The sequence below is a fragment of the Lissotriton vulgaris genome, chromosome 6 (genome assembly GCF_964263255.1).
Source record: "Lissotriton vulgaris chromosome 6, aLisVul1.2, whole genome shotgun sequence".
Lineage (NCBI taxonomy): Eukaryota > Metazoa > Chordata > Amphibia > Caudata > Salamandridae > Lissotriton > Lissotriton vulgaris.
Window position 1 is genome coordinate 1884087315 of NC_141694.1, and position 27621 is coordinate 1884114935.

The 27621-nt window shown below is 49.1% G+C and overlaps 1 non-coding gene and 2 pseudogenes across 1 annotated transcript; all 3 read left to right on the plus strand.

The window, feature by feature from the left end:
• The first annotated feature begins 6006 nt into the window (after nucleotides 1-6006).
• On the plus strand, nucleotides 6007-6160 carry LOC147709771 (5.8S ribosomal RNA). The gene has a single exon (XR_015296952.1). It is a non-coding gene; the product is annotated as a 5.8S ribosomal RNA (ribosomal RNA).
• A 370-nt stretch (nucleotides 6161-6530) lies between these two features.
• Nucleotides 6531-10561, plus strand: LOC147709772 (28S ribosomal RNA; annotated as a pseudogene).
• A 14406-nt stretch (nucleotides 10562-24967) lies between these two features.
• On the plus strand, nucleotides 24968-25532 carry LOC147709773 (28S ribosomal RNA; annotated as a pseudogene; the record flags this gene model as incomplete).
• Nucleotides 25533-27621: the final 2089 nt, after the last annotated feature.

Genomic DNA, 27621 nt, shown 5'->3' on the forward strand with positions numbered 1-27621 from the left:
GGGTTCTAAAAATTGGCAGGTACAAGGCATTGAGGCTTTGCACCAAGCATGTCTCTCCCCAAAGCATATGTTGTTTTTGAATTCAAGCATTTCACTGCCTACATACTTTGGATTGGCTACTTCTAAAAAATTAAATACACCTACTGTCCCTAATTTAGAAGAATATTCCGGTTGGAATAATGTTACAAAGTTTTCCATTGCTGAATTACAGACCTTAATGCAAAATGCTTCATTTAACATTTCCAGTTTGGATCCAAATGGTTGGCTGGTGTGGCACAGAAGTTCAGATTCATGCCAACACCGTTTTTTGGGTTTAGCTGAGGGGTTTACACATGTCAGACCTGACCCCCGCTTTGATACTGACCATTCTGTCACCACTTATTCTGTAGGAAAATTATGTCAGCCTTGGCTGAAACATTCTACCTTGGCTGCGGTTAAACTCCATCTCTCCAAGCTCACTGAAGATGTGGATTTAAACGATTTTATGAAAGGCCCGGCTAGTGGTAGATCTAAAAGAATGATATATGCAATTTACAATGAAATCTGGAAGACTTCACAAATTGAGGCTGCTACACGCCTTAGAGCACTTGATCAAGCAAATTTAGAAAAAGTACTTGCAGTTGTGGATAACAGTATTAACATGCTATCTTCACGTATTTACACGTTGAATAACATTGTGTCTTCTGTAGTTGAAATTGTGCAAGATGAGGTGTCTGTATTATACCATGGTCAGAATCAGTTGCGTTCTATTATGCAATTTGCATGGACCCTGCAAACGCTAAAGGCTGGGCGAGTGCCTTGGTTGTACATGAACGTTTCGTCTCTCTTTGCCCCTTTTAATTTGACTGACAAGCAGCGTATGCTGTCGATGCGAGATGCATCTTTTTCTATGCTGCACATTGAGAGATTAGAGTCTTTACCATTCTCTGTGGCAGAAGCCACTGCTGCGACGTGGCTTATCCACTGGTTAATTACATTGCCTTTTGCTTTACATAAATTCACAAGCTGTATGCGATATATCGCAATAGGTAGATATGAACCACTGGGAAGTTCATTTCTTCATGAGGCATGGTCTCTTCCGTTCACATACCGTTGCTTAAAGGACGGGAAAGAGGTTTATCTCAAAGGGGAGGAATGCACAGAAACCCCGTATCATTCATTAATTTGTAGACACATCCAGTTGCACGGTTCTTGTAACCAGAACCGGCCCAATTTAGCCTGTGTTTTAAAAGGCACTCCAGTTCCCGCAATCGTTCCTACTTTCACATTACTAGCAAATGGCAGTTTTTTACTTTTGAATAACGAAGACTGTTGTGGGTTAATTAAAGGTGTCGCTTATGTGGTCACTGTATCAGAACGTGTGGTGTGTTGCAAAAACGTCCTGTATCCTCCTACACATGGGAATTCGGATGTTTCCATCTGGCCACGTAACTCAACCTTGAAAACAGAGTTCAATGGTATGAGTAAAATAAGAGCCCTTTGTCTCAGAAAGAAGTGGCCCTGAGTTTGGCTCGTGAAACATTCGTCCTTCACATAGCTAACACGCGCACAGAGGTGCAAGCGCTATTGAATACTGATTTGCCATGGCATTTCAGCGAGCTGGTACATCAAATCTTTAATGCCTCCTCCACTTCTGGCCTGCCACATGTTTTTTAAATTAGTTAGCAGTGGACTCGTGACTTCTTTTGAGAAAATTTTTGGGGTCATCCCTGCTTTCTTTCACAGTATCTTTTCAAGCTTGCTTGGAGGGTTTCCAGTTTTGCTGGCACTGGCTGCAGGCGTTCTGGTGATGTTCTGTTTTATTAAAAATGGATGCCCTTCGTGTGTTAGAAGCCGCTCAGCACCTCCTGGCACTATTTCGCAACCGGATGCTTGAATACTATGGCACACTGCCGCTTGCGACTTTAAGCACGGCATTTGGATTATGTTTTCGATTTTCCTATTTCACATGTGTCCAGCCTGTGTTTCATTGTCTGAGCTGCGAATTCGACTGGGCCCTTGACTTGTGTCTCTGCAGGACGGTATCTCCTGGCGTCGATTTTAATAACCTGATGAGTCCCGTAGTTACTCACGAGTTGGTTTGTCCTGGCGAAAGGATTATGGCCTTGGCAGCGATGCATGGACTAATGGGTCAATGGAACGTACTTGCAGCGGCGCAAGACTTCTTGGCACAGAGCTATATTGAGAACCCACCGAGTTGTCCTCTGATGATGCTAGAGGCTCCGGTGCTGGAGGAGCATGTATGTTCTTTCCCACTAATGAATTGGATGGCTGAACTGTTTTCGGATGATGACAGTGATATCATGCTGGAGGCTGTTGCTGCATATTTTGCGTATTCAGTCCTGTCCTAAAAAAACATTCAAGACTTTGGATGATAGCCTCTTCATATTTAAAAAAAAAAATTGCCGCACCCAGACCTATTGACTTGAGTAATACTAAACTTTTATTTTTTTGCAAATTTTTTACAAATTTACCTGACTAGTTATTATTGAACTCTGTTTTCATGAAGTGCCCTATTCTGGTCTTAGAAATTCCAGCGACATGGCTACATTCTTTATTTTGTCCGTGCTCGGATCATTGGGGGGGTGTCATATAGATACTGCTTACCAATATACCGTGTTAAGTTAGCATGAGCTTATTAAAGTGTTTAAACGCAATTTTTCCTTTGGCTGCTTTTGCACACAACACATAATTGTTATTTTAGCTTTCAACCTAGAAGAGTGGTGTGATTTACATGAGAATAATATGTTATTGCTCTGATATCAGCTTTGTTTGGTAAAATATGTCTGCACAGTGAGTGCTGAAGTTTCCTAGGATGACTCGACACAGTGTTGTTGTAAGGTCTGATCTTCGCACCTTTCTAGACATAACATGAATGCAGCTGCTGCCAAGATCTGGCTTTACGCACGTTTTATATTGCTTTGCTGAGAGCACACGTAACACACTTGATGGTGCTTCGCATGCAGAGAGATGGTGGAAGATGATGTGATCCTCTGCCACTGAGATTTTGAGGTATGCTAAAACCCAATGAGACCTTGATAGATAATATTATTCTATGCTAGTTAGGGAGGGTGAGAATTAGGTGTTGCTAACTCCTATTCATTTCAGCATATTATTAGCATGCTGTCACCTTTCGCATTTTATGGACTATTAACTATGCTGATAACTTTGCTTGTAATTATATGTTTGCTTGTATTATCTAAGATACTGCGTTTGAGAACCTTGCATTAGTAAATAAATATTTCAAATATGTACGTGTCCTCTTTTACTCCACGTTCTGGTTTGAAATGATTGCATAACGAAAGAGTGTTCATGTGTTCCACGATACCAGAGGTATTCTAAGTTCATGTTCTGGTCTGCCTAATCATTGGGAAGTCATACTGACCAATGAGACACTGTAGCTAGCTCGGTAAGGGGATTTTGGCTACTGAGGTGAGTTTTGGGGCACCCTAATTCACTGAGGTTCCGAATATCTATGCACAGTTCTGTAGGAGAACGGAATTCCCGCTACAATAAAATGAATATCGGTTCCACAGTGATAAAAATACGAATTTTATACCAGTTGCTGTTCTTTTTTTTTCCAGATTCCTAACTTTGTGACATTAAGAGAACAACTAAGGTAAATATTCAACATGTGTTTACCGGAACATAAGGTCTCACATATATGGATATTAAAACATGTTTACAGCTACATTTCCAGCTGGTTCTTCAATCTATGGAATATAAAACGATAAGAGATATAAGATCTTGACCATCTTCAAAAAGGGAGTACCATGTAATTTTGGCCTCCCCCCTGTTGACTCAAGATGCCCAGAAAGAGTGCATGTTTTCATTGATTACCTCTTTTCTGTCAAATTTCGCAGAGCCAACACAGATAACTTGAAGACAGACTGGTAATGTTTGAGTGTTGGGAAAGACTGAATATTAAGTTTGAAGACTGCTTAGTTTGTGCTTGGTAGTAAGAATGGTTATTCTTGTTTTTTCAGATTAATTCCATCTGTGGTCCTGAGGATAATCCCCGCAATTTGGGGGATTTGAAACGCGTCGACCCCTTGTTTGGTTGTTTGTTCTATTAGGCCAATCATACCTTCATGGATGTTTTGTTTAATTTTGAATAAATTATGATGGCTTTTTTTATGTACTAAACAATATTTGTGACTGATTGACTATATAGTAGGTGCCCCCACCTGACTCAAAAGATATAAATAACTAGGTAAGGGACACGTACACACACAAACTTCTTTTCTTTTCTTTGTTTCTCCATTGCACTATATATGTTTGGTATGAATGTGACACAGATTGGTAGTGGATGAATCTAAAACGAATGCTTGTGGCTTTCTTTCACCCAAAAATCTTTTTTCTTTTACACCTTTGTCTTGTACATATTTGTATATACAAGTAGTAAATAGGAGCTCCCCTTGTAAATATCATTGTGAGATTATAACTGATTGTTAATCATATTTGAATTCCAAAAAAGTATCCAAAGAAACTTGAATAAATAAATTGGTTTCAAGATTTATTTCAGACTGAACGGCTAGTCTTTGCAGGACAGTGTTGTGTTCATTGTCTTGCAGAAATCATTTGAACTCATTGAGCAGTACTGGCATTTTGTTTTGTTGATAATTACAGCACATTTCCACAGCAGCTCAGAACGTCCGTTCCAAGGAATGCCGCTGCCGCCAGGCTCCGGCACCCCTACCTCTTTACTCAGGCTGCGCCTTTGCCTGCCTCTCCCTCCCGGGGGAGACGGCTGGGCATGCCGGTGCCCTTGCAACCGCACCTCTCCACACCCCTCCAGCGACCCCTCCCGCCCCAGCGATTGGGCACCTTCCCCTGGCAGGCTCCCAAGAGATTGAGGGGTGCGTGAAGGTTGCCGGTCGGAGAGATGGGCATGCGGCTCCCACCCAGTCATCAGGTGCGGCTACCTGGTTGATCCTGCCAGTAGCATATGCTTGTCGCAAAGATTAAGCCATGCATGTGTAAGTACACACGGCCAGTACAGTGAAACTGCGAATGGCTCATTAAATCAGTTATGGTTCCTTTGATCGCTCTATCTGTTACTTGGATAACTGTGGTAATTCTAGAGCTAATACATGTCGATGAGCGCTGACCTTCTGGGATGCGTGCATTTATCATACCAAGACTAATCCGGGGCCGCCCGGCCGCTTTGGTGACTCTAGATAACCTCTAGCCGATCGCACGTCCCTGGGGCGCTGAGGTGAGGACCGGGACTTTGGTCGGGCCTCTTCCCCCCCCCCAGGGAGGGCCTGACTGATGCGCGGGAGACCGGGAATGGGGGTGGCCCCTGTCCCCTGCCCCTCTCTGTGACGGAAACCAAGTTCACCCGGCACGATCCCCCCCTCAGGTGGGGGGAAACCGAATGGCAGTAAATCCTCGGACTGGTACCACCCCTCCCTCGAAAGGCCCTGGTGCGGGCTGGGCCCTCCCGCATCCAAGTCCCGGCCTGTTCGGGTTCCAGGTGACTGAGGAGCGGCCCTTCTCATGCGGCGGTGCGGCCTGGAAGAGAAGGGGCGAGTACCTGTGGTGGGAGGCGTGCAGGATGGGGAGCCGCCTGGCTCTTCCCTTTCAGCTCTTCCGACCTGGGCAAAGGGTAGGGTGGGCTGATCGCCTGCCCACCCTACCCTTTGCCCAGGCCACCGGCACGGCTTGGGGCTGCCTGGCGACTGATGGCTGACGTGCAGGTGGAGCAACCCTCCCTCGGTGCCAGGTACCCGGTTCGACCCGGTCTTGTGCGGCCGGGCCGAGGGGTTTGAAGACTCATGCGGTTCTTCCTGTTTACCCTTGGAGGGACCGGCGGCCACGGGGCCGCTTGCTCCCGTCACACTGGGAGCCCCCTATCTTTTTTCCCAACGGTGCAGTCCGACTCCCAGAGAGGAAGCCTTGAACGGGGTGCCCGGGCTGTCTTGCCCGCGGATGGACGGGGTTGCCTTCCTCCTTCTTCTCCTGCGCCCTCAGGTGGATGTTCGTTTTCAAAAAGTTGCCTGTGACTCTTGGCGGTGGATCACTCGGCTCACGGTTCGACGAAGAACGCAGCTAGCTGCAAGAATTAGTGTGAATTTCAGGACACATTGATCATCGACACTTCGAACGCACCTTGCGGCCCCGGGTTCCTCCCGGGGTTATGCCTGTCTGAGGGTCGCTCGATCCTCAAACGCGGCTGGGGCCATGGAGGTATGCCATGGAGGTATGCCGCCGGCTCGCCTGGTCTCCGAGAAAGGGTTCTGGCGACCGGTCTGTCACAGGCCCATCCCGGGGTGCCTGCCTGCGTGCCGCGGGTGGCTGTCGGTGGTGTTCCACTGACTGCCCATGTGCACGCGCCTCGGGTGCCCAGCTTCGCGGTCGGCTTCTTGAGAAGGGCAAATCCCCTTCCAGATCCGATCCGGGGAAAGAGGGCGGGTGCTGCCGGGACGCCAGGCCCCTGCTCTGGCAGTGGCCTGGCCTGCCCCGGCAACCGCCTTCGACGCTCCAGCGGTATTCTTCCGACTATGACCTCAGATCAGACGTTGCGACCTGCAGAATTTAAGCATATTACTAAGCGGAGGAAAAGAAACTAACCAGGATTCCCCCAGTAACGGCGAGTGAAGAGGGAAGAGCCCGGCGTCAGATCCCCACCCGGCAACGGGCGCGGGAAATTGGCCAACAGAAGACGACTCCCCGGCGCCGCTGAGGTGGCCCAAGTGTGATCGAGGCTCACTCTGCGGATGGTGTTAGGCCGGTAGCAGCCCCCGGCCGACATGTGGCCAACAGAAGACAACTCCCCGGTGCCGCTCAGGGGGCCCAAGTGTGATCGAGCCGGTATCGGGTCTTCTCGGAGTCGGGTTGCTTGGGAATGCAGACCAAAACTCGATCTAAGGCTAAATACGGGCACGAGACCGATAGCCAAGTACCATAAGGGAAATTTGAAAAGACCTTTCAAGAGAGAGTTCAAGAGGTAAACAAGTGGGGTCCGTGCAGTCTGCCCGGAGGATTCAAAATGGCAGGAAGGTCGGTGGCCCGGGAGTTCCAGATTCCCTCCGCGGGACCAACGCCCGGGTCCTACCCGGCCCCGCAGGTTGCATTTCCTCCGTGGTGGTGTGCCGGGACCGGCTCCGGGTCGGCTGGGAAGGCTTCGGGGTGGCAGGTGGCCCTCTGCTCCGAAGGACGGTGTTACAGCCCCCCTGGCAGCAGCTTCGCCATGTCCGTGGGGCAGAGGGAGATTTGACTGCCTCCGCGCCCTCTCCTGGGCACCCCTCTGGGCGTGCAGGGGCGGTTGAATGGGGACGGGCCCCTGCTCTCAGCGCGACTGTCGACTGGGGCGGACTGTTCTCAGTGTGCCCCGACCGCATTGTCCATCGGGCGGAGAAGGCCACACCAGGGGTCTGCGGTGATGTTGGTTACCCACCCGACCCGTCTTGAAACACAGACCAAGGAGTCCAACACGTGCGTGAGTCAGAGTGCCGAGCGAAACCCTGTGGCACAATGAAGGTGAGGGCTGGCGCACGCCGGTTGAGGTGGCATCCCGCAGCGCTTCCAGCGGTGGGCACACCACCGGCCCATCTCGCCCGCTCTGTCGGCGAGGTGGAGCATGAGCATGTGTGATAGGACACAAAATATGGTGAACTATGCCTGGGTAGGGCAAAGCCAGAGGAAACTCTGGTGGAGGTCTGTAGCGTGGGGCGCACCATTGGCACGTCTCGTCCACTCTGTCGGCGAGGTGGAGCATGAGCGTGTGTGATAGGACACAAAAGATGGTGAACTATGCCTGGGTAGGGCGAAGCCAGAGGAAACTCTGGTGGCGGACTGTAGCGGTCCTGAGGTGCAAATCGGTCATCCAACCTGGGTATAGGGGCGAAAGACTAATCGAACCATTTAGTAGCTGTTTCCCTCCCAAGTTTCCCTCAGGATAGCTGGCGCTCAGAGCCCCAGTTTTATCTGTTAAAGCGAATGATTAGAGGTCTTGGGGCTGAAACGATCTCAACCTATTCTCAAACTTTAAAAGGGTAAGAAGCCTTGCTCGCTGGTGTGGAGCTGGACATAGAATGTGAGTGCTAGTGGGCCACTTTTGGTAAGCAGAACTGGTGCTGCGGGATGAACCGAACGCCTGGTTAAGGCGCCAGATGCCGACGCTCATCAGACCCCAGAAAAGGTGTTGGTTGATATAGACAGAAGGACGGTGGCCATGGAAGTTGGAATCTGCTAAGGAGTGTGTATCAACTCACCAACCGAATCAACTAGCCCTTAAAATGGATAGTGCTGGAGCGTTGGGCCCATAACCGGCCGTCGCCGGTGCTGAGAGCTGCGGGGGCTAAGCCGCGATGAGTAGGAGGGCCGGTGAACACGGAAGCCCGGGGTGAGGGCCCGGGTGGAGCCACCGCTGGGGCAGATCTTGGTGGTAGTAGCAAATATTCAAACGAGAACTTTGAAGGCCGAAGTGGAGAAGCGTTCCATGTGAACAGCAGTTGAACATGGGTCAGTCGGTCCTAAGAGATGGACAAGCGCCGTTCGGAAGGGACATGTGATGGCCTCTGTTGCCCTCAGCCGTTCAAAAGGGAGTCGGGTTCAGATCCCCAAACCAGTGGCGGAGGCGGGTGCCCTCGCGGCGTGCAGTGCGGTAACGCAAACGATCCCGGAGAAGCCGGTGGGAGCCCCAGGGAGAGTTCTCTTTTCTTTGTGAAGGGCAAGGCGCCCTGGAATGGGTTCGCTCCGAGAGAGGGGCCCGAGCCTTGGAAAGCACTGCGGTTCCGGCGGCGTCCGGTGAGCTCTCGCTGCGCTGGTCCTTGAAAATCCGGGGGAGATGGTGTAAATCTCGCGCCGGGCCGTACCCATATCCGCAGCAGGTCTTCAAGGTGAACAGCCTCTGGCATGTTGGAACAATGTAGGTAAGAGAAGTCGGCAAGTCAGATCCAAAACTTTGGGATAAGGATTGGCTCTCAGGGCTGGGTCAGTCAGGCTAGAGAGTGAAGCGGGACTGGGCGCGCGCCGTGGCTGGACGAGGCGCCGGCGACTCTGGATCGCCCCAGCTGCGGTGGTCGCCTCTCCCCGTGCCCCCTCCCAGGAGGCACGGGTCCGGCATTCTGCCTCGGCTGGCGCCTAGCAGCTGACTTAGAACCTGCGCGACCAGGGGAATACGACTGTTTAATTAAAACAAAGCATCGTGAAGGCCCGAGGCGGGTGTTGACGCAATGTGATTTCTGCCCAGTGCTCTGAAAGTCAAAGTGAAGAAATTCAATGAAGCGCGGGTAAACGGTGGGAGTAACTATGATACTTAGCAAGTAATCCAACCTCAAACTTCTGGATCAGCAAGCATAACAAAAAGAAAGAAAACAGTACATAGCTGCGCTGATGTTAAGAGCAAATGTTTTATATACTAGAGAAACCATCAATAGGGGAAGGAACCGTAAATTTGCTACATGTAGGTATTGTAATGATGTTTGCGAAACAATTTCTCATATTTCAGGCGCATGTACTAAAACTAAGGACATTAGGATAAAAAGACATAACAAAATACTGGAATTGCTCATTGATAGAGCAAAATGGTGTGGTTGGATGGCATATAGGGAACCTCATGTTACGAATAATCAAGGAGAACTACAAAAACCAGATGTAGTGTTTACCAAAAATGGTACAGCTGTAGTGATTGATGTTTCAATTCGTTATGAAAACTCTCAGAATTCCCTTGAATTAGCGTGTGAGAGTAAAGTGAAATACTGTCAGGATCTGTCACAGCAAATCAAAGATCTCACAAAATGCAACACTAAAATTTCATGGCTTTATCATTGGATGTCGTGGTATTTGGCCCCAATGTAATGATGTTGTTCTTGATGATTTAGGTCTGCAAATGTCATTCCCATTCAAGAAAAATGTTTCCCTGACTACTTTAATGGACACTCTTAAAATGTGCCAAGTATTCATGGACAATTGAGTATCAAGCTTATACTGAGATGTACACTTTCTTGCAGCACACATGTCACCCTTATAAAGCATATTGTTTTAACATATAGGTTTATAGTTGACACAAGATTTAGTATAGATGTGAATTTTATAGATGTGCTTTTTCTAGTTAGTTGTGCAAATTTGTAGATGTGTATTTTTATAAATGTGTGCTTATAACAATTTAAATATAGTTGTGTACATCATACTTATTGAAATGTCTTGAATGATGAATAGATCTCAAATATTCTCATACACATATTTATCACACATTGATTATTGATGTCCTGCTAATCATATTTTAATTTCTCAGGACTGTTCGTAGACAATTATAAATTGTTGGAATAGTACTGCAGGGTGTACTATCTCTGGCCTATACGTGATCACAGTTCCAGTGAGGACAGCGTTCAGTGTGGCTGTACTCAGTAGTGAAAGAATATTGTATTGTTGGAAGCAAAACCGAATTGACGCTGATGGGCAGCATAATAACCCACAATGAGCCACTGCGAGGTGGTACAGAAATAGACAAATGTCTCATCATCTAATTAGTGACGCGCATGAATGGATGAACGCAATTCCCACTGTCCCTACCTACTACCTAGCAAAACCACAGCCAAGGGAACGGGGGCAGGATCAGCAGGGAAAGAAGGCCTGTTGAGCTTGACTCTAGTCTGGCAATGTGAAGAGACATGAGCACTTCAAGAGCACTTAAAAGATGCTCGTCCTCCTCTCGCCTCTGACCTGGACTCGAGCATCTCCAACCTTAATGACTGGTTGGGTGAGGCAATCGAGTCGCTGGCCCCTCTTAGGCCAATTAAAACATTCAGGTCCTCACCCGCAGCCCCCTGCTACTCGCACGAACTGAGACAGAAAAAATCTGCCTGTAAAGTTCTGGAGAGGCGCTGGAGACTAGGATACTCAACAGAAAGTAAACTTGAGTATCGTACTGCCCTGAAAGAGTATCGGAAGCTGATAATAAAGCAAAAAAGAAGCTTTCTACCTGACAAAATTGATAAGGCCAGCAATGCCCCCAGAGAATTTTTTTCAATTGTAAGATCGTTTACCGACCCCCAAGCTCTGAATCGACACCAGCCAGTTTCTCAAACACTCTGTACTCAGCTTTCCGAGTTTTTTGAGGAGAAAATCGCCCTCATATATGCTTCTTTTCTACCCAGGGACATTCCTGGCACTAAGGAGTTACAGATGGATCACAACTCCTCAGGTCCAGTTTTTACTGAATTCTCTGAATTCTCGGAAATATCCGAAGATACCTCCCTGAGGGAATTACTCAGATGCAAGTCAGGATCCCCTAGGGATCCCTGGCCGGCAAAACAATACAAAGCGTTAGCAGCCTTTTTGAACCCCCTTCTCAATCCCATATGGAATGCCTCCCTGAGCTCTGGCATTTATCCGGATTCATGGAAACATGCATACCTTGTCCCGATCCTAAAGAAAGCCAATGCTGATCCAGAGAACCCGATGAACTATAGGCCAATTTCTCTCTTTCCAGCTCCAGCCAAGATTTTGGAAAGACTAGCTCACCAGCAAATCGCTAGCTTTATTGAGAACCATGCTCTCTTCCACGACTCACAACATGGCTTTCATCCAGGTTACAGCACAGAGTCAGCCTTAATAGAAATGGCGGACTCTGTGGGCTGGACACGTGACCGGAGTTCGAGGGCGGTGTTGGTGCTGCTGGATTTATCGGCAGCATTCGACACCGTCTCTCATCCCATCCTGCTGAACAGACTGAGCACCTATCCTCAAATGGATAGGCTCGTTCCTATCGGACCGAAAGCAACAGGCCCATACCCCTCCCTTTATTTCCTCAGTCAGGCCACTTAAATGGGGTGTGCCTCAGGGCTCCTCATTAAGCCCCCTCCTATTTAATGTGTACTTTACCCCTCTAGCTGAAATGATTTCCCACTCGGGCATTAAAACAACATCTTATGCCGATGACATTCAGCTGCTCTTTACATTTGATGAGCCAAACCCCTCACTTTTGACCCTCTGAAAACTTGCCTAAGTAACATCGCCAAATGGATGGACCTTAATTTCCTCATATTGAATGCAAATAAAACTGAGGTGCTCTTTTTCAACCAACCATCCCCATTAAATTCCAATCTCTGGTGGCCGGAGGACCTGAGCCAGGCTCCTATCCCGAAAGAATCGGTCAGAAACCTGGGGGTCCGATGGGACTCCCAGTTATCTTTCGGAAGTCAGGTCCAAACAGTATCTGCAGCATGTTTTTCTAAGATTAGAATTCTAAAAAAATGTATAAACTACCTACCCTGTCCAAACCGAAAAAACGGTAGCGCATGCGCTTATAATCTCGCATCTGGATTATGCTAACGGATTATATTTGGGCCTATCAGCAGGCCTGTGCCAAAAATTACAGATGGTACAAAAGGCCGCGGCGCGCCTGATCGGTGGTCTTCCCCGCAGGCAGCACATCTCTCCCTATCTTCGGGAATTGCACTGGCTTCCCGTGCCTAAAAGAATTGATTTTAAAGCAATTACGCTGGCCTACCGGACAACAAAAGGCAAAGGCCCAGCCCATTTGAGATCTATTCTTCGCCCTTACAGCAAGTCAAGAGCTCTTCGATCTAATTCCAAACTGCTTCTGGCTACTCCCCGATTTAAAAAAGCTCGATCGGGGGGCAAAACCTTTGAGGTATGTGCTACCCAAAGATGGAATAAGCTGCCTCTGAATCTTCGAATGAGTAAATCAGAACCTGAATTCCGCCGATCCTTAAAAACTTTCCTATTCTGCCTCTAGGCCTTTGCCTTGGACGACCGTTTTTACTCAATCAGCACCGGGACACCCCTCTGGGGTAGCTGCGCGCTTTATAAAATACACTAATAATAATAATAATGAGAGGTGTAGGATAAGTGGGAGGCTTTCGCGCCGCCGGTGAAATACCACTACTCTTATCGTTTTTTCACTTACCCAGTGAGGCGGGAGGGCGAGCCCCGTGGGGCTCTCGCTTCTGGCTCCAAGCGCCCGGTGCCTGCCGAGCACGACCTGCTCCGAGGACAGTGGCAGGTGGGGAGTTTGACTGGGGCGGTACACCTGTCAAACGATAATGCAGGTTTCCTAAGGCGAGCTCAGGGAGGACAGAAACCTGCCGCAGAGCAGAAGGGCAAAAGCTCGCTTGATCTCGATTTTCAGTATAAATACAGACCGTGAAAGCGGGGCATCACGATCCTTCTGACTTTTTGGGTTTCAAGCAGGAGGTGTCAGAAAAGTTACCACAGGGATAACTCACTTGTGGCAGCCAAGCGTTCATAGCTACGTCGCTTTTTGATCCTTTGATGTCGGCTCTTCCTATCATTGTGAAGCAGAATTCAACAAGCTTTTTGATATTGTTCACCCACTAATAGGGAACGTGAGCTGGGTTTAGACCGTCGTGAGACAGGTTAGTTTTACCCTACTGATGATGTGTTGTTTCAATACTAATCCTGCTCAGTACAAGAGGAACCGCAGTTGAAGCTACCATCTGTGGGATTATGACTGAACGCTTCTAATTTAGAATGCCCCTGAACAGTAACGATACCACAGTGCCGTGGAGCCTCGGTTGGCCTGGAATAGCCGGCCTTTCTCGGGGGGGGGGGGGGAGGTGCATAGAGCGTGGACGGAAGGGGGCCGCCTCCATTGCCCTTAGTGCACTGCATGTTTGTGGGGCAACCGGTGCTAAATCATTTGTTGTCATCAGTTGTTGTCAGGGTTTTGTAAATAGCATAGCAGCTAGCTCGCTGCGATCTATTGAACGTCATCCTCTGAGCCAAGCTTTTGTCTCTCCGTGCGTGGGTGCCTGCGGACGCCCTCCTCCACCACACCCAGGGGTGGGTCCCTCTGCCGCGGGGCCGGTGAGAGGAACGCGGAGGGGGTAACACGGGCCTGTGGGAGGCCGCCTCCACCACATGCCCTCCGGCACAGGGGCCTCCCCCTCCTGTCCCTGTCTCACCGTGGTGCGGGGATGGGGGCCATCATCCCTTGCGGGTCGGCAGGGTGACCAGATGGCCTGGGCCGACTGGGCCTTCCCTTCCCGCTGTTCCGGGTAAGTCAGGCAGGGGGGCAAGCAGCAGCCAGCCAGGAGAAGGAGCCTCCTGAGTAGCTGCCTCAGTGCGCCCAGTGAACCTCGCTGGACTGCAAGGGTGACTGTGTACGGCACCCTCCCAGGCCACCTGGGCACTGAGCGGTCCCGAGCCATCTGGTTGCCTGGCTGCATAACCAGATGGCCCTGCAGAGCGGGCGACCAGATGGCCCTGCAGGGCGGGCGACTAGATGGCCCTACGGGCGGGGCGACCAGTTGGCCTGTGGGCAGATGGCCCTGTGGGCTGGGTGACCGGATAGCCCTCCGGGCTGAGTGACCAGATGGCCATGCGGGCTGGTGGCTGGGCTAACTTTAACTTTTGCCCCTCCCCAAAGTTCTGTAAGCCCCCACTACAAGGGGATCGAGCTGCATCCCAGGGTCCCAGGCTGCGGGAGCCCCCATCCTGAAAGCCAGCCGAGGGTCTGGGCGCTGGTGACGGGGGTCCACTGGGGCCCGGGGAGGTTCTCCCCAGCCTGGCTAGGGTTCAGAAGCTAGGACCGGGCCCGGGGCACGCGCTGCGTCCCAGGCTGCGGGAGCCCCCCATCCTGGAAGCCAGCTGAGGGTCCGTGCGATGTGATGGGGGTCTTCCGGGGCTCAGGGAGGCTCTCCCCGACCTGGCTAGGGTTAAGAATCTGGGACCCGGCCTGGGGCTCGTGCTGCGTCCCAGGGTCACAGGCTGTGGGAGACCCCTGTCCTGAAATCCAGTCGAGGATCTGCGTGCACTGGTGATGGGGGTCCGCAGGGGCGCAGGATGGCTCTCCCCAGCCTGGCTAGGCTTTGGAAGCTAGGACCAGGCCTGGTTCCAGGGTCCCAGGCTGCGGGATCCCCCTGTCCTAGGAGCCAGCTGAAGGTCCGGGTGCTGGTGACGGGGGTCCACCGGGGCCCAGAGAGGCTCTCCCCAGCCTGGCTAGGTTTCAGAAGCTGGGACCGGGCCCGGGGCTTGTGCTGCGTCCGGTGGGCCCTGAGGTGCAGGAGGCCTCCGTCCTGCAAGCCAGCCGAGGGTCCGGGCGCTGGGGACGGGAGTCAACTGGGGCTAAGGGAGGCTCTCCCCGGCCTGGCTAGGTTCGGAAACTGGGACCGGGCCCGGGGCTTGTGCTGCGTGCGGTGGGCCCCTGGGTGCGGGAGGAGCCCCCCATCCTGCAAGCCAGCCAAGGGTCCGGGCACTGGGGACGGGGATCCACTGGGGCCCGGGGAGGCTCTCCCCAGCCTGGCTAGGGTACGGAAGCTGGGACCGGGCCCGAGGCTCGTGCTGCATCCACTGGGGCCCGAGGAGGCTCTCCCCGGCCTGGCTGCTTTCAGAAACAGAGACTGGGCCGTGGAGCAGGGGTGGCTGGCTGTTAGACCTGGCATCATTGGCATGAGTCTCTCCTCCATTTTATCTGTTCGCCTCCTCTGTTTACAATGTTTTTGCTGGAATATTGCTTTGGGCACCGTGCCGCTGCTGATCAGTGCCACAGTGCAAGTGCTCCTGATGTTAAATGTATGCATTGATTGGATTACATGTTTGGCTTATTTGGTTTACTGTCAGTCCCTAGTAGCGTGCACTCGGAGTGCCAGGGCGTGTAAATACAAATCCTGCTAGTGGGCTTGCAGCACTGATTGAGCCACCCACAGAAGCGGCCTCGTAAAAGTATGTCTAAGGTCTGCCATTGCAGAACCTGCGTGCAGTCTGGTACTGTCATGCGGACTGCGCAAGTGCACCTACTTGCCAGTCCCCCAGCCTTCCTTTAACTTCATATCAGTCACCCCTATGGTAAGCCAGAGGGCAGGGTGCATTGTAAGGATAAGGTAGGACAAGCCCTGATGTGTGTGACATGTCCTAATAGTAAATTACAGCCATCTTCGTTTTTCACTATTGTAAGGCTACCTGCTCTCCATAGGTTAGAATGGGCTGACGGAATTATTACACAATATAATCCTAGCGGGCTCGGAGAGCATAGTACAATGTCGAGTTTGGTATCCCTGAACTCAGAATTTAATAATGCATCCTGTAGGGTGGATGGTTTTTAGATTCTGTGTTTGGAACTAGCCCTTTTAGAAAGTGGCTAGTTCCTTGTCTAACTGTCTACCGGTCTCTGCTGGTTTGGTGTGTGTGACAGGAGCTGAGTGGCTCCAGAGGTCTGAATGAGTCAGTATGGGGCGAATGAGACATTTGCTCTTTGAGTGAGGGGAGAGTAGTTCCTGATAGCCTGCTCTGCCTGACACAATACTGGCTCCACCTCCTGCCGGGCGATGGATGGCCCTGTACCTGCCAGTGAAAATACTGGCCCGCCTCCTGCTGGGCGGCTGAAGACTCTGCACCGCTCAGTGAATAGGCCAGGTGCCTCGGCCTGGCAACACCCACAACAAACCCAGGATGGGGGAAATCTCCCGGCACAGACAAAGGGATCAAAGCGGAAAAGGGGTATAAGAGAAGGACCCCTGAAAAAAAGACCTTAGATCACTTCTGACAAGGAAACCTGTACCAAGTACAAGAAGCCTGCTGATCCAATGACTTGCCTACCCCTTCTGCTAGTGTGCTGTTTGCTGGGGGGAATCCTGCATTGCTTCTTTATTTTTGCCAATGAACAAGGAGAGAGGAACTGAGTGTGTACTCTCGAACTTTGCCGAGAAAATCTCCAAGGGCTGGAAGAGTGCCAGCCTCCTGTTGAAGTCACAGGGCTAAAGGACTTCACCATCTGCTAAAAGTGCCTGTTGCTGGAACGTGGAAGTCCAGCACCTCTAAAGAAACCAGCAATCTCGACGTCGACGGACGCAGCTGAATCCAGCTCGACATCGTGAGTGAAGCTCCAGTGTCCCGCACCTTCGACGCCGGCCGCCGGGCCCGATCAACGCCAGTAGCGACGCTGCTACCGATCGCCTCGACAACGAAGCCCTCTCGAAGCCGTGAGCGCTGCTCACTCTTGCAACGACGACATCAACGCCGCCGCTGTATCCTGCTTCGCTACCGTGAGCGCTGCTCCAGTCCGACACCTCTTGACACCGAGGATCATCGTGCGCTTCATTTTCAAAGGTACTGTGTTGGAGGGGTCTGTCTCGACTTCGAGCTCAACGTAGAGCTCCTCGCGGTCGACACCGAACCTTTGGAATAACTTTGCTTCGACGGCGTGTGACTGCTGCGGGGGTTACCTTGTTGCCAAGAACTGTGCTTTAAAGAAGAAGAGTTGCTTTTGTTGCTAAAGACTGTTTACTAAGAAGAAACTTCGCTTGAACTATTATTTTTCCTTCCAAGAGTATTTATTAAGATTGTGGTATATTTTTGTCGTTATTTGGTCTTGTGCTAAGCCTTATATAAACATCCGTATTTTTATAATACCACTGTGTAGTGTCCATTTGAGTGTATTCACTTTATTACTGTATATGGTCATAAATGCTTAGATAAGCCTGTCTGCTCTGCCAAGCTACCAAGGGGGTGAGCAGGGGTTATCTGAGTGTGTGCAAGGGGTGAGGTGGGCACCCCTTGCCCTGACTAGAGGAGGTGGGTCCCTATTTGTCAGAAGTGTATACCTCTGCTAACTAGCGACCACCGATTCTAACACTGGCTTTATCCACTATGCTGGCAGAGCTTAGTTTTCTGCCAACCCCTAATTGTTACCTATAATGGAAGAATATATGTTTGTTTCACAAATGCCTGCATAAAACTTTCCCAGCCTCTAAGAGTTTTCCACCGTGTTAGATTCTAGGGGCGTCTGATGCCAAAGAGTAGGTCATACATTTTAGATCCTTTGCTGAGTTGTCCTTTGTGAACAAAGTCTCCTTTCTTATTAGATGAGGCAGTGTATTTTTCTCGTGACATTTTATTCAACAACAGTTCAACCAAAGGGTCTGAGGTTGGTAAAAATGATTTAGTGGATGGTGGCTGTGGTGTTTCAGAGTCTGAAGTATATACAGTTAGCTTATTTCCTCCTCCGACCCTTATCAAAATTAGCTTAAAAAGGGATGTGAACTGTTGAGTATAACCTGGCTTTGATGTGGGCTGTTAAATCTATATGGTTTAGTATGTTTTTCATTACAGCATCCAGTTGCTATGTCTTGTTTTTCCTTAAGGCCCAGTCTTACCGTGTAGCGGACCCCAAATGTTCCAACTGATGTCAGGATATCAAACACATCTTCTGTGTGCTTCACAAGTTTCCACCCGATACGGCTGCTTAAAGTGCTATATCACATGTATCCTTTGAATCTTGTTAACTTTCTCTAAGGCTCCTGTACCTCTATTCTATACCCAGTACTTGTGATTGCCCGTTCCATATCAATATGTGTTCATTTGCTGGCCTGCTTGCTTTTAGCACATGTCCTTCCTGGTGGGTACACTAGACATTTAACTAGACAGAAGTACTCACTGTGGTCATTAAAATCTTAATAAATGATGTATGCATGTCCTAGCAGGCATTGTTTCATCCTGTTTATATAAGGATACAGACTTGTGTAATCATAGTAGTGTATCTGTTGACTACCAATGCAGACTTATTACCATTATTACAACCCCCAAGCAAGGCATCAAAGGGCTCATTAGGCTCCGGCAATTCCTTGCTTCTGGTAAAACACATAAGCTCTTCTTTTGATCTTACAATACTTAGCCGCACATGCTCCCACAAGGATCTCACAACAATACCATGGTTCTTGTTATAATGTGCCTTTAACGAGGTCCAGAGGTACAGCTGCTCAAAGAGGCTACCCAACAGACTATTATACTCATGTACGTCACAGCAGTGGGAACAGCCATAATAAAAACACCTGTTTTATTCAAAAGTGGTCAGCACACCGTTAACTATAGCATATCGATCTAGGAAATACTGCTCCACCTGGTACTCACCACCGCTGAATTTGTGACTTAGGTCTGGTGTACAACTGTCCGACTGAAACATTTTACAGTGCATGTCACACTGGTGATTACACTTTGTGTTATAAATATGGTCACTTTGTGGACAGATACATTTCACATATATGTTGATTACGGGATTGAAATGCTTGCCATGGTGTACAACAAACACAGTCTTAGTTCTTAAATGCTGTCTAGACATGATGTACAACCACAACCTGCTATATTAGAGAACTTTAATTTATTTTATTTTTTATTTATTTAAGCTTATACCGCGCGCAGCTACCCACAGTGGGTTTCCCGGCGCTAGGGATAGACTGTAGAAGAAGGAGGCAGCTTCACCTGGCTAGAGCCATAGCAGACTATTGGGCGCGTTGAGTAAAAAGCAATGTCTTCAAAGTCTTGCGGAAGCGGAACAAGTTTGTCTCAAGTTTTAGGTCCAGTGGGAGGGAGTTCCAATATTTGGGGCCCCGAGTAGAGAAGGAACGACCTCCCATTTTTGTTAGCTTCCACCTTGGCATAGTGAAATTACCCATGTCCGATGACCTAAGTGGACGTAGGGGTCTGTAGGGTGTTATCAGCCTTTGGAGGTAGGCTGGGGCACTACCCTGTTTGACCTTGAACATATAGCATAATGCCTTAAATTTGATACGTTCAGGGATACTCAACCAATGAAGGTCACATAAGGAGGCCCCAGCTAAAGTGCGTCTGGGGATGTTTTTTAGCAGGCGCGCCGCCGCATTTTGCACTACCTGCAATACATGTAAGGTGGCTTTATCTGTGCCCAAGTAAAGGATGTTGCCATAGTCCAGGCGAGATGTTACAAGTGCCTGGACCACGGTTCTGCGGGAGGATAGTGGAAGCATCCAGAAGATCTTATGGAGCCACCGCAGCGTTGAAAAACAGATGGCCGCAACCTTAGTGGCCTGTTGTCTCATAGTTAACCTGTCGTCGATAATGACACCCAGGTTACGAACTGCGATGGAGGGAGTAGGCGCAGTGCCCAGTTCGATGGGCCAATGGTGGGGACCCCAAAGATGTTTATTCCGACCCAAGATGACCACCTCGGTCTTCTCCCGTTCAGTTTGAGACAGTTTCTCCGCATCCAGTCAGCCACAAGAGTGAGGCCTGACTTGAGTGCGGAGATGTTGTTCTCGTCTCTGCCTGATAGGGAGAAGACAATCTGGGTGTCATCTGCGTAGGAAAACAGGGTAAGCCCGGCCTGTTCAACAATGGATGCCAAGGGTTTAACGTAAATATTAAATAAAAGGGGACTGAGGATTGAGCCTTGGGGAACGCCTCGGGTAGATGGACAAATGGTGGAAGCTGCTTTAGGAGAGAACACTTGGAAACTTCGGTCATTGAGGAAAGACACCAGCCAGGCCAAGGCCTGGCCACCTACACCTAGAGACTTCAGAGAGTTAATGAGGATGGAATGTGGCACGGTGTCGAACGCTGCGCTCAAATCCAACAGGATGAGCGCCATGGTGTTACCTTGGTCGACACCGTGCCTCAAACTCTCCGTTACCCCCAGGAGCGCTGTCTCAGTTGAATGCCTAGGCCGAAAGCCCGACTGAGAAGGATGGAGAAAAGCGGTGTTTTCGACCAGTTTAGAAAGCTGGGAATTTATGTGTCTCTCCAATATCTTCGAGAAGATTGGCAGCAAAGATATCGGGCGGAAGTTGGCAGGGTTGGAAGAATCAGCACCCAATTTTTTAAGTAGAGGTACCACCATGGCATGTTTCCAAGATTGGGGGACCTGGGCCTCGCTCAAGGAAGTATTTAGTAATTTGATGAAAATGGGGTGAGTAAGGGGATCCAATTGTTTTAATATTTTGGCCGGGAGCACATCCAGTGGGGAACCAGATCGCACACTGTTTAGACAGGACACAAAGGAGGTAGCGTCTAGAGGCTGCCAGGTGGTAATTGCTGCATCAGTGGTGGTGTTCACCAATTCCTGGATCGTATTAGGGGCGGAAAAAGTGGTATCAGAAGGTGGAGAGAAATGATCGTAAATAAGATCCACTTTGTTTATAAAGTAATCCGCTAAGGACTGACACTGGGTGGCATCAAGAGCTGGAGGAGGGGGAGAAGAATTTGCACCAGTCAGTTTCTTTACAACAGAAAATAACACCTTAGGAATTTTTACTTTGATGTGACCTTTAATGGTCACATCAAAGTAATTTTCAAACAAACCCAGTTCACCCAAGTCTTCCATAAGATTGTGGGATAACTGCAGATCAACATGAGTTTTTAAGGCCATAGACCACTTACGCGTGTTTGTTATGCAACTATCTGAAAGCAGCCCTATAATACTTGCTGTCAAAAAGATGTTGTTCTCAGCATGCTTACAACTGAGTAATAAAAACAGCATTTGTTTTTCTCGAGATTTTACTGTCCAAGGTACTCTTTAATTTTTTGGACACACCACCTTCTCTCCCGCGAATGTTGAGGGATATTATTGTGAAGGTGCCAGGGCTGTGATTTCCGCTGTACTTTGTAAAAGTTTTGCAATGTTTTCCACAATTCTATTGCATCAAATAAATATGTTTGTGAAAGTCTTAGGACTATTTAGAACTTGTCTGCTGAAAGAGTTGGAAAAAACCTTCAGGCCTAAATTTTGTGAAAGAAATTCTATATGTTCTTGTTTAGTTTAATAAATATCTTCTAACCTTTGTTCTGTAGATATTATTCACTCGAGTTAACAAAACAACTTTTTCACAAAACTCTGTAGCATGAAATGCCCTGCACATTTCTCTGCTACATTCTTATACTTTAAACAAATATGTCCAAAGAGACTGAAAATTAACGGTCAGGAGGTGATGCTGGCCTCATCACTGGGGTGTTCAAGGAAGTCTCATGGGCAGTCTTTTTTATGTGTCTCGTAAAGTTTAACATTAAACAAGTATGGTTGGTCTCTAGAACAGGATAGTTCTTTGAGGCAGTGCCCTTTGCCATGTCTACATATTTTGGCTTGGGTAACACAATTGTTTTGCCATTCCTTCCACTATTTGGTTTGGAAGCTGGTGAGCAATTGCATTTGGAGAATGTCGGGTGTTACTAAGCTCCTGAACTTCTACAGACTTCCAGCCTGATACTATTAAAGAGTGAGGGCTGTGTCTGTGAACTTTGTTTTTTGAAAAAAATTACTATTAGGTACTCTTATTGTTAAATTTACTAGCATAAATAGAAATCATGCCTGTATGTATACCCACACAAGTATGCGCACATACACTCTCACACACACACATATATCTCATTCTTTCATATACACATTTGCCTTTCCTTTAATAAAGGAAATTGATCATACCTGCCAAGCAGTTCTTGCCATTAAAGAATATGTTTAGATTTGTAGCATACACAGTTAATAGTTTTTAGGGCACGTACATTTCTTTCCTACACAGCTTTGGGTGTTGGTTTTCGTTCCTTTTTGAGAACGTGGCGATGATGAGAAAGTAAAAAAGTTGGTGGGCACCTGCCAATTGCTCCTTAGCTTACCAGAGGCACTTACTAAACACACATTTTTCATTCTTACACTTATAAGAATCAACTTTAGGACATGACCTACTTTTACCTTTAAATACACACCCATGTGGGTTAATAAGTAGGTACTAGACCTTCCCCCGAATTAAAAAGAAGAACCCCTTAAATTCTGAGTTGATGTGTGATATACAACAAGGGCTTTTTTGTATATGATAAAATAATTTGTGCCTATTTAAAAAAAAAAAAAATATCCCCCAGAAATGCCTTGGGCTGCTTGGACCCATTCCTCAAGCCATTTCTGGCAATGAAGACCCCATCTCCTGGGACCTGATTTATATAATATGGGGAGGGGACATACAGTCCCCTCCCGAGACATATTCGGATCAAGGGACTTCCTCCCCTGGGGTCCAAATTATTTAATAAAAAGAGGGGGCTGTGCTGCCTTGTTCCCTGTGTCATATTCCCCATTCTCTAGGGACTGAAGTATATTTTAATCTCGAGGACGCCACTACACTCTTACAGGCAGGGAATTAGATCAATAGATTTCTCTCGTGGAAGCCAGAGTGACTGCTGCCCTTCACCTATTCAGAATCGGTTGACAGAGGAGAGGACTTCACTGAGGAGCTCCGCCACATCAATGCAAGTAAACATTGCAGCTGTCTCCAATTACCTTTATACGTATTTTTGCACTTTTATATAGCGCAAACTTGAGCCAAGGTATTGCAATGCTTTACATGATACCCAGCTGCATAAAAGAAAGATGCATTCTGCTTTTTTAAGACACAGGTAGATTAAGTGATTTGCCCAGAATCACAGAAAGTTGAGCAGACGCCGAGACTCCAACCAGGTTCCCACGTTCCAAAGTCTGCCAAACGCCACACCCTCTCCAAAAGACCCCGGCTCGTATGTAAACGTTGTGTAACCAGGAGCTGCTCGAGGGTTGCTCAAAGGGGCTTTTAGCCACTCTAAGATGCGACTATTCCCACTGAAATGCACCCACTCTAAGATGGCTGCTAACAATGCCTTAAATCTTCAGGCAGTTGCACATTTATTGTTCTAGTTCAAGTAGTTCATGCTAACCGTGCCACTACTTGAAATCTATTATTCTTTTGACCGCGCACGGCAGCATGGCGAGGCAAGTGCAGCAGGGGGAGGAGGGGAGCCTGGCAATTCACTTGCGGGAGCGATAATGGCGACGATCGCTCCACAAATAAATTGCCAAACAAGCACGGGCTGCCTTTGAGTGCAATGGCACGCGGGCACGTTATTGGCTGAAAAGCCAGTGCAATCACAAAAGGTATTTTTGCCATGCAGCGCATGCGAGACCTAAAAAGGCCTGGGTATGGAGTCCCCAGGACCTAAGGAGGTTTGAGGAAGGTGCAACATGGCTTCTTGCCCCTTTAAAATACATAATGCACTGGGGGATTAAGCCCTCAGCGCCTAAGGATGCTCATGGAGGTGTGGCACATGAGTTCCCGTCCATATTTTATTGCTTTGGCCCTGGAAAAAGGGATCCTCTTGGCCTCTTAAGGCTCAGGGAGGGGGACCACATGACACTCCTCCCATTTATAAAAAAAATATATATAATTGGCATCAGTTATAGGGTTCTCTGGCTTAATAAGGATTGGGGAGATAGGCTGCCTGCGCTCCTCCCACAAAATTGTGGCCCAGGGGCATGGGGTCCACTGGGCCTAATGATGCTTGTGTTAGGGGTCATGTGGCCTCTCTCTGATTTCTTATTGTATTTGGCCCATAGAGGTTGTGGTGCTCAAGACCTATAATGGCTTCGTGGAGGCATGCTCCACCCCTGTTTATTCGTTTTTGGTCCTGGGGGTGGGGTCCATGGGTCCAATTTAGGGTCAGCGAGGGGACCCTCCCCTTAATATATGTATTTTGGCCCCAGGGCCTGAAGGCCAACCCTACATTGAATACTGTAAAGGTTGTTTGGTAGTGTGGGGTTGACAGGCGGTTGTGGGTTTGGCCACAGGACTTGACGGCAGCCAAGACCTGTGACCAACTCCGTTGCACAGGGCCCAAACCTGTGCAGAGTGTGATGTTGGATGCCTGCAGGGAGTTGGAAGAAGGGACTGGCTGCAACACAGGCCCTGTGACAACTTCAATGACTAGACACCAGACTCTGAAACCACCACCTCGTACCCCAGCAACGCCAGCCAGCCAGCCCACCATCTCCTAAATATAGTTGTGTACATCATACTTATTGAAATGTCTTGAATGATGAATAGATCTCAAATAATCTCGTACACATATTTATCACACATTGATTATAGATGTCCTGCTAATCATATTTTAATTTCTCAGGACTGTTCGTAGACAATTTTAAGTTGTTGGAATAGTACTGCAGGGTGTACTATCTCTGGCCTATACGTGATCACAGTTCCAGTGAGGACAGCGCTCAGTGTGGCTGTACTCAGTAGCGAAAGAATATTGTATTGTTAGAAGCAAAACCGAATTGATGCTGATGGGCAGCATAATTACCCAGAATGAGCCACTGCGAGGTACTACAGAAATAGCCAAATGTCCCATCATCTAATTAGTGACGCGCATGAAAGGATGAACGCGATTCCCACTGTTCCTACCTACTATCTAGCAAAACAACAACCAAGAGAACAGGGGCATGATCAGCAGGGAAAGAAGGCCTGTTGAGCTTGACTCTAGTCTGGCAATGTGAAGAGACATGAGAGGTGTAGGATAAGTGGGAGGCTTTCGCGCCGCCGGTGAAATACCACTACTCTTATTGTTTTTTCACTTACCCGGTGAGGCGGGAGTGCGAGCCCTGTGGGGCTCTTGCTTCTGGCTCCAAGTGCCCGGTGCAAGCCGAGCACGACCCGCTCCGGGGACAGTGGCAGGTGGGGAGTTTGACTGGGGCGGTACACCTGTCAAACGATAATGCAGGTATCCTAAGGCGAGCTCAGGGAGGACAGAAACCTCCCGCGGAGCAGAAGGGCAAAAGCTCACTTGATCTCAATTTTCAGTATGAATACAGACCGTGAAAGCGGGCCTCATGATCCTTCTGACCTTTTGGGTTTCAAGCAGGAGGTGTCAGAAAAGTTACCACAGGGATATCTGGCTTGTGGCGGCCAAGCGTTCATAGCGACGTCGCTTTTTGATATTGTTCACTCACTAATAAGGAACGTGAGCTGGGTTTAGACCGTTGTGAGACAGGTTAGTTTTACCCTACAGATGCTCTTGCGCGCAGCGTTCACGCGCAGCGACCGCGCCCCATTCGCGCCGAAGGTGCGCCAAAGGTAAGCCCGTCTACGCCCGTCCGCGCCTGGACCGCGCCCAGCGCTAGACCCCCTGGCCCTCGTACCTCCTGCCCCACCCGGTTTACATACGACTCCACCACCCTCTTAGCTCTAAACCCCGGCCGTCTCCCCAACTGCGTCCAAGCCGCTCCTAGACACACCCATGGACCCTTCTCTTGCAACTCCTGCAAGTTCGACGGCACCAAGAACATTCCCTCATCCTCGAACACAAAACAGTTATCTGACCCCAACCACCTAAAATGCATCCTGCTCAACACCCGCTCGGTCCACAGGCACGCCATCGACCTCTGGAATCTACTAGACACCATCTCTCCGGACGTCGCCTTCCTAACAGAAACATGGATGAACGCCTCTTCCGCCCCAGACATCACTATTGCCATCCCGGAAGGCTACAAAATCATCCGTAAGGACCGCATCAACCAAACAGGAGGAGGCATCGCTATCATCCATAAGAACTCCATCCGCATCTCTACCAGCTCAGACGACAACCTTACCAGCGCCGAACACCTTCACTTCCAGATCCACACCGACCCCAAAACCACACTCAGAGGCACCCTCCTCTACCGACCTCCAGGATCCCGTGCACAATTCAGCGACGACATCACTGACTTAATCACCCCTCACGCCCTCCCTTCCGATGAATACATTCTACTGGGAGCCCTCAACTTTCACCCGGAAAAGAGCAATGACAGCAACGCCACCACCCTTCTGGACAATCTCGCCAACCTCGGACTCAAACCTTTTGTCACTACCCCCACCCACATCGCAGGTCACATACTCGACCCTATCTTCACCTCCAGCAAACATGTCTCCTTCAGTCACACCACAACTCTACATTGGACGGACCACAGCTGCGTTCACTTTAGCTACAATAAGACCACAACTCACAACCATCCTCAACCTACTCTACGAAGAAACTGGAACAAAATCACCATCGACCAGATCTCCTCATCGCTTCTTCAAAACCCCCCTGTCTACTCCTCAAACCCTGACCAAGCAGCCATTAACCTCACCCAATGGCTATCCAACAGCGCCGACACCCTAGCTCCATTGAAAAAACGCCAAATCAAGCTAGGCAGCAAAAGCGCCTCCTGGTTCAACGACGATCTTAAGAAATCTAAGAAACTCTGTCGCTCCCTCAAAAAGGCCTGGAAAAAAGACCCAAACACCAGCACCAGGGACGCCTTCAAAAACGCCACCCGCATACACCACCAACTAATCCGGTCTGCCAAGAAAGCCGCATTCAAAGACCGACTAGATAACAACGCCCACAACAGCAAGGAATATTCAACATCGTCAAAGAGTTTACCAACCCTTCAGCCAACTCCAACGACATCACCCCCTCTCAAGCCCTCTGCAACTCCCTAGCCTCATTTTTCCACAACAAAATCGCAGACATCAACAACAGCTTCGACAACCGACCCGGAGACCAACCCACCCAACCCTCTGCAGGGCCTTCACCCCTTCACATCCTTAATGACTGGAACCCAATCTCCACTGAGGACACCATCCGTCTGATGAACTCCATCCACTCAGGATCCCCCACTGACCCATGCCCTCACCACATCTTCAACAAAGCGGACTCCATCATAGCACCACACCTCCGAGACGTCATCAACTGCTCCTTCGACTCCGCCACCTTCCCGGAAAGCTGGAAACATGCCGAACTCAGCGCCCTTCTGAAAAAACCCACAGCTGACCCCACCGAACTCAAAAACTACCGCCCCATCTCGCTCCTTCCATTCCCGGCCAAAGTCATCGAGAAAGCTGTCAACAACCAGCTCGCCGCATTCCTCGAAACCAACAAATCCCTCGACTCCTCACAGTCCGGCTTCCGAGCCAAACACAGCACTGAGACCGCCCTCATCGCAGCCACAGACGACATTCGAACTCTACTGGACAATGGAGACACAGTCGCCCTCATCCTCCTCGACCTCTTCGCAGCCTTCGACACAGTCTTTCATAGCACCCTATTACAACGCCTCAGAAACATCGGAATCCAAGG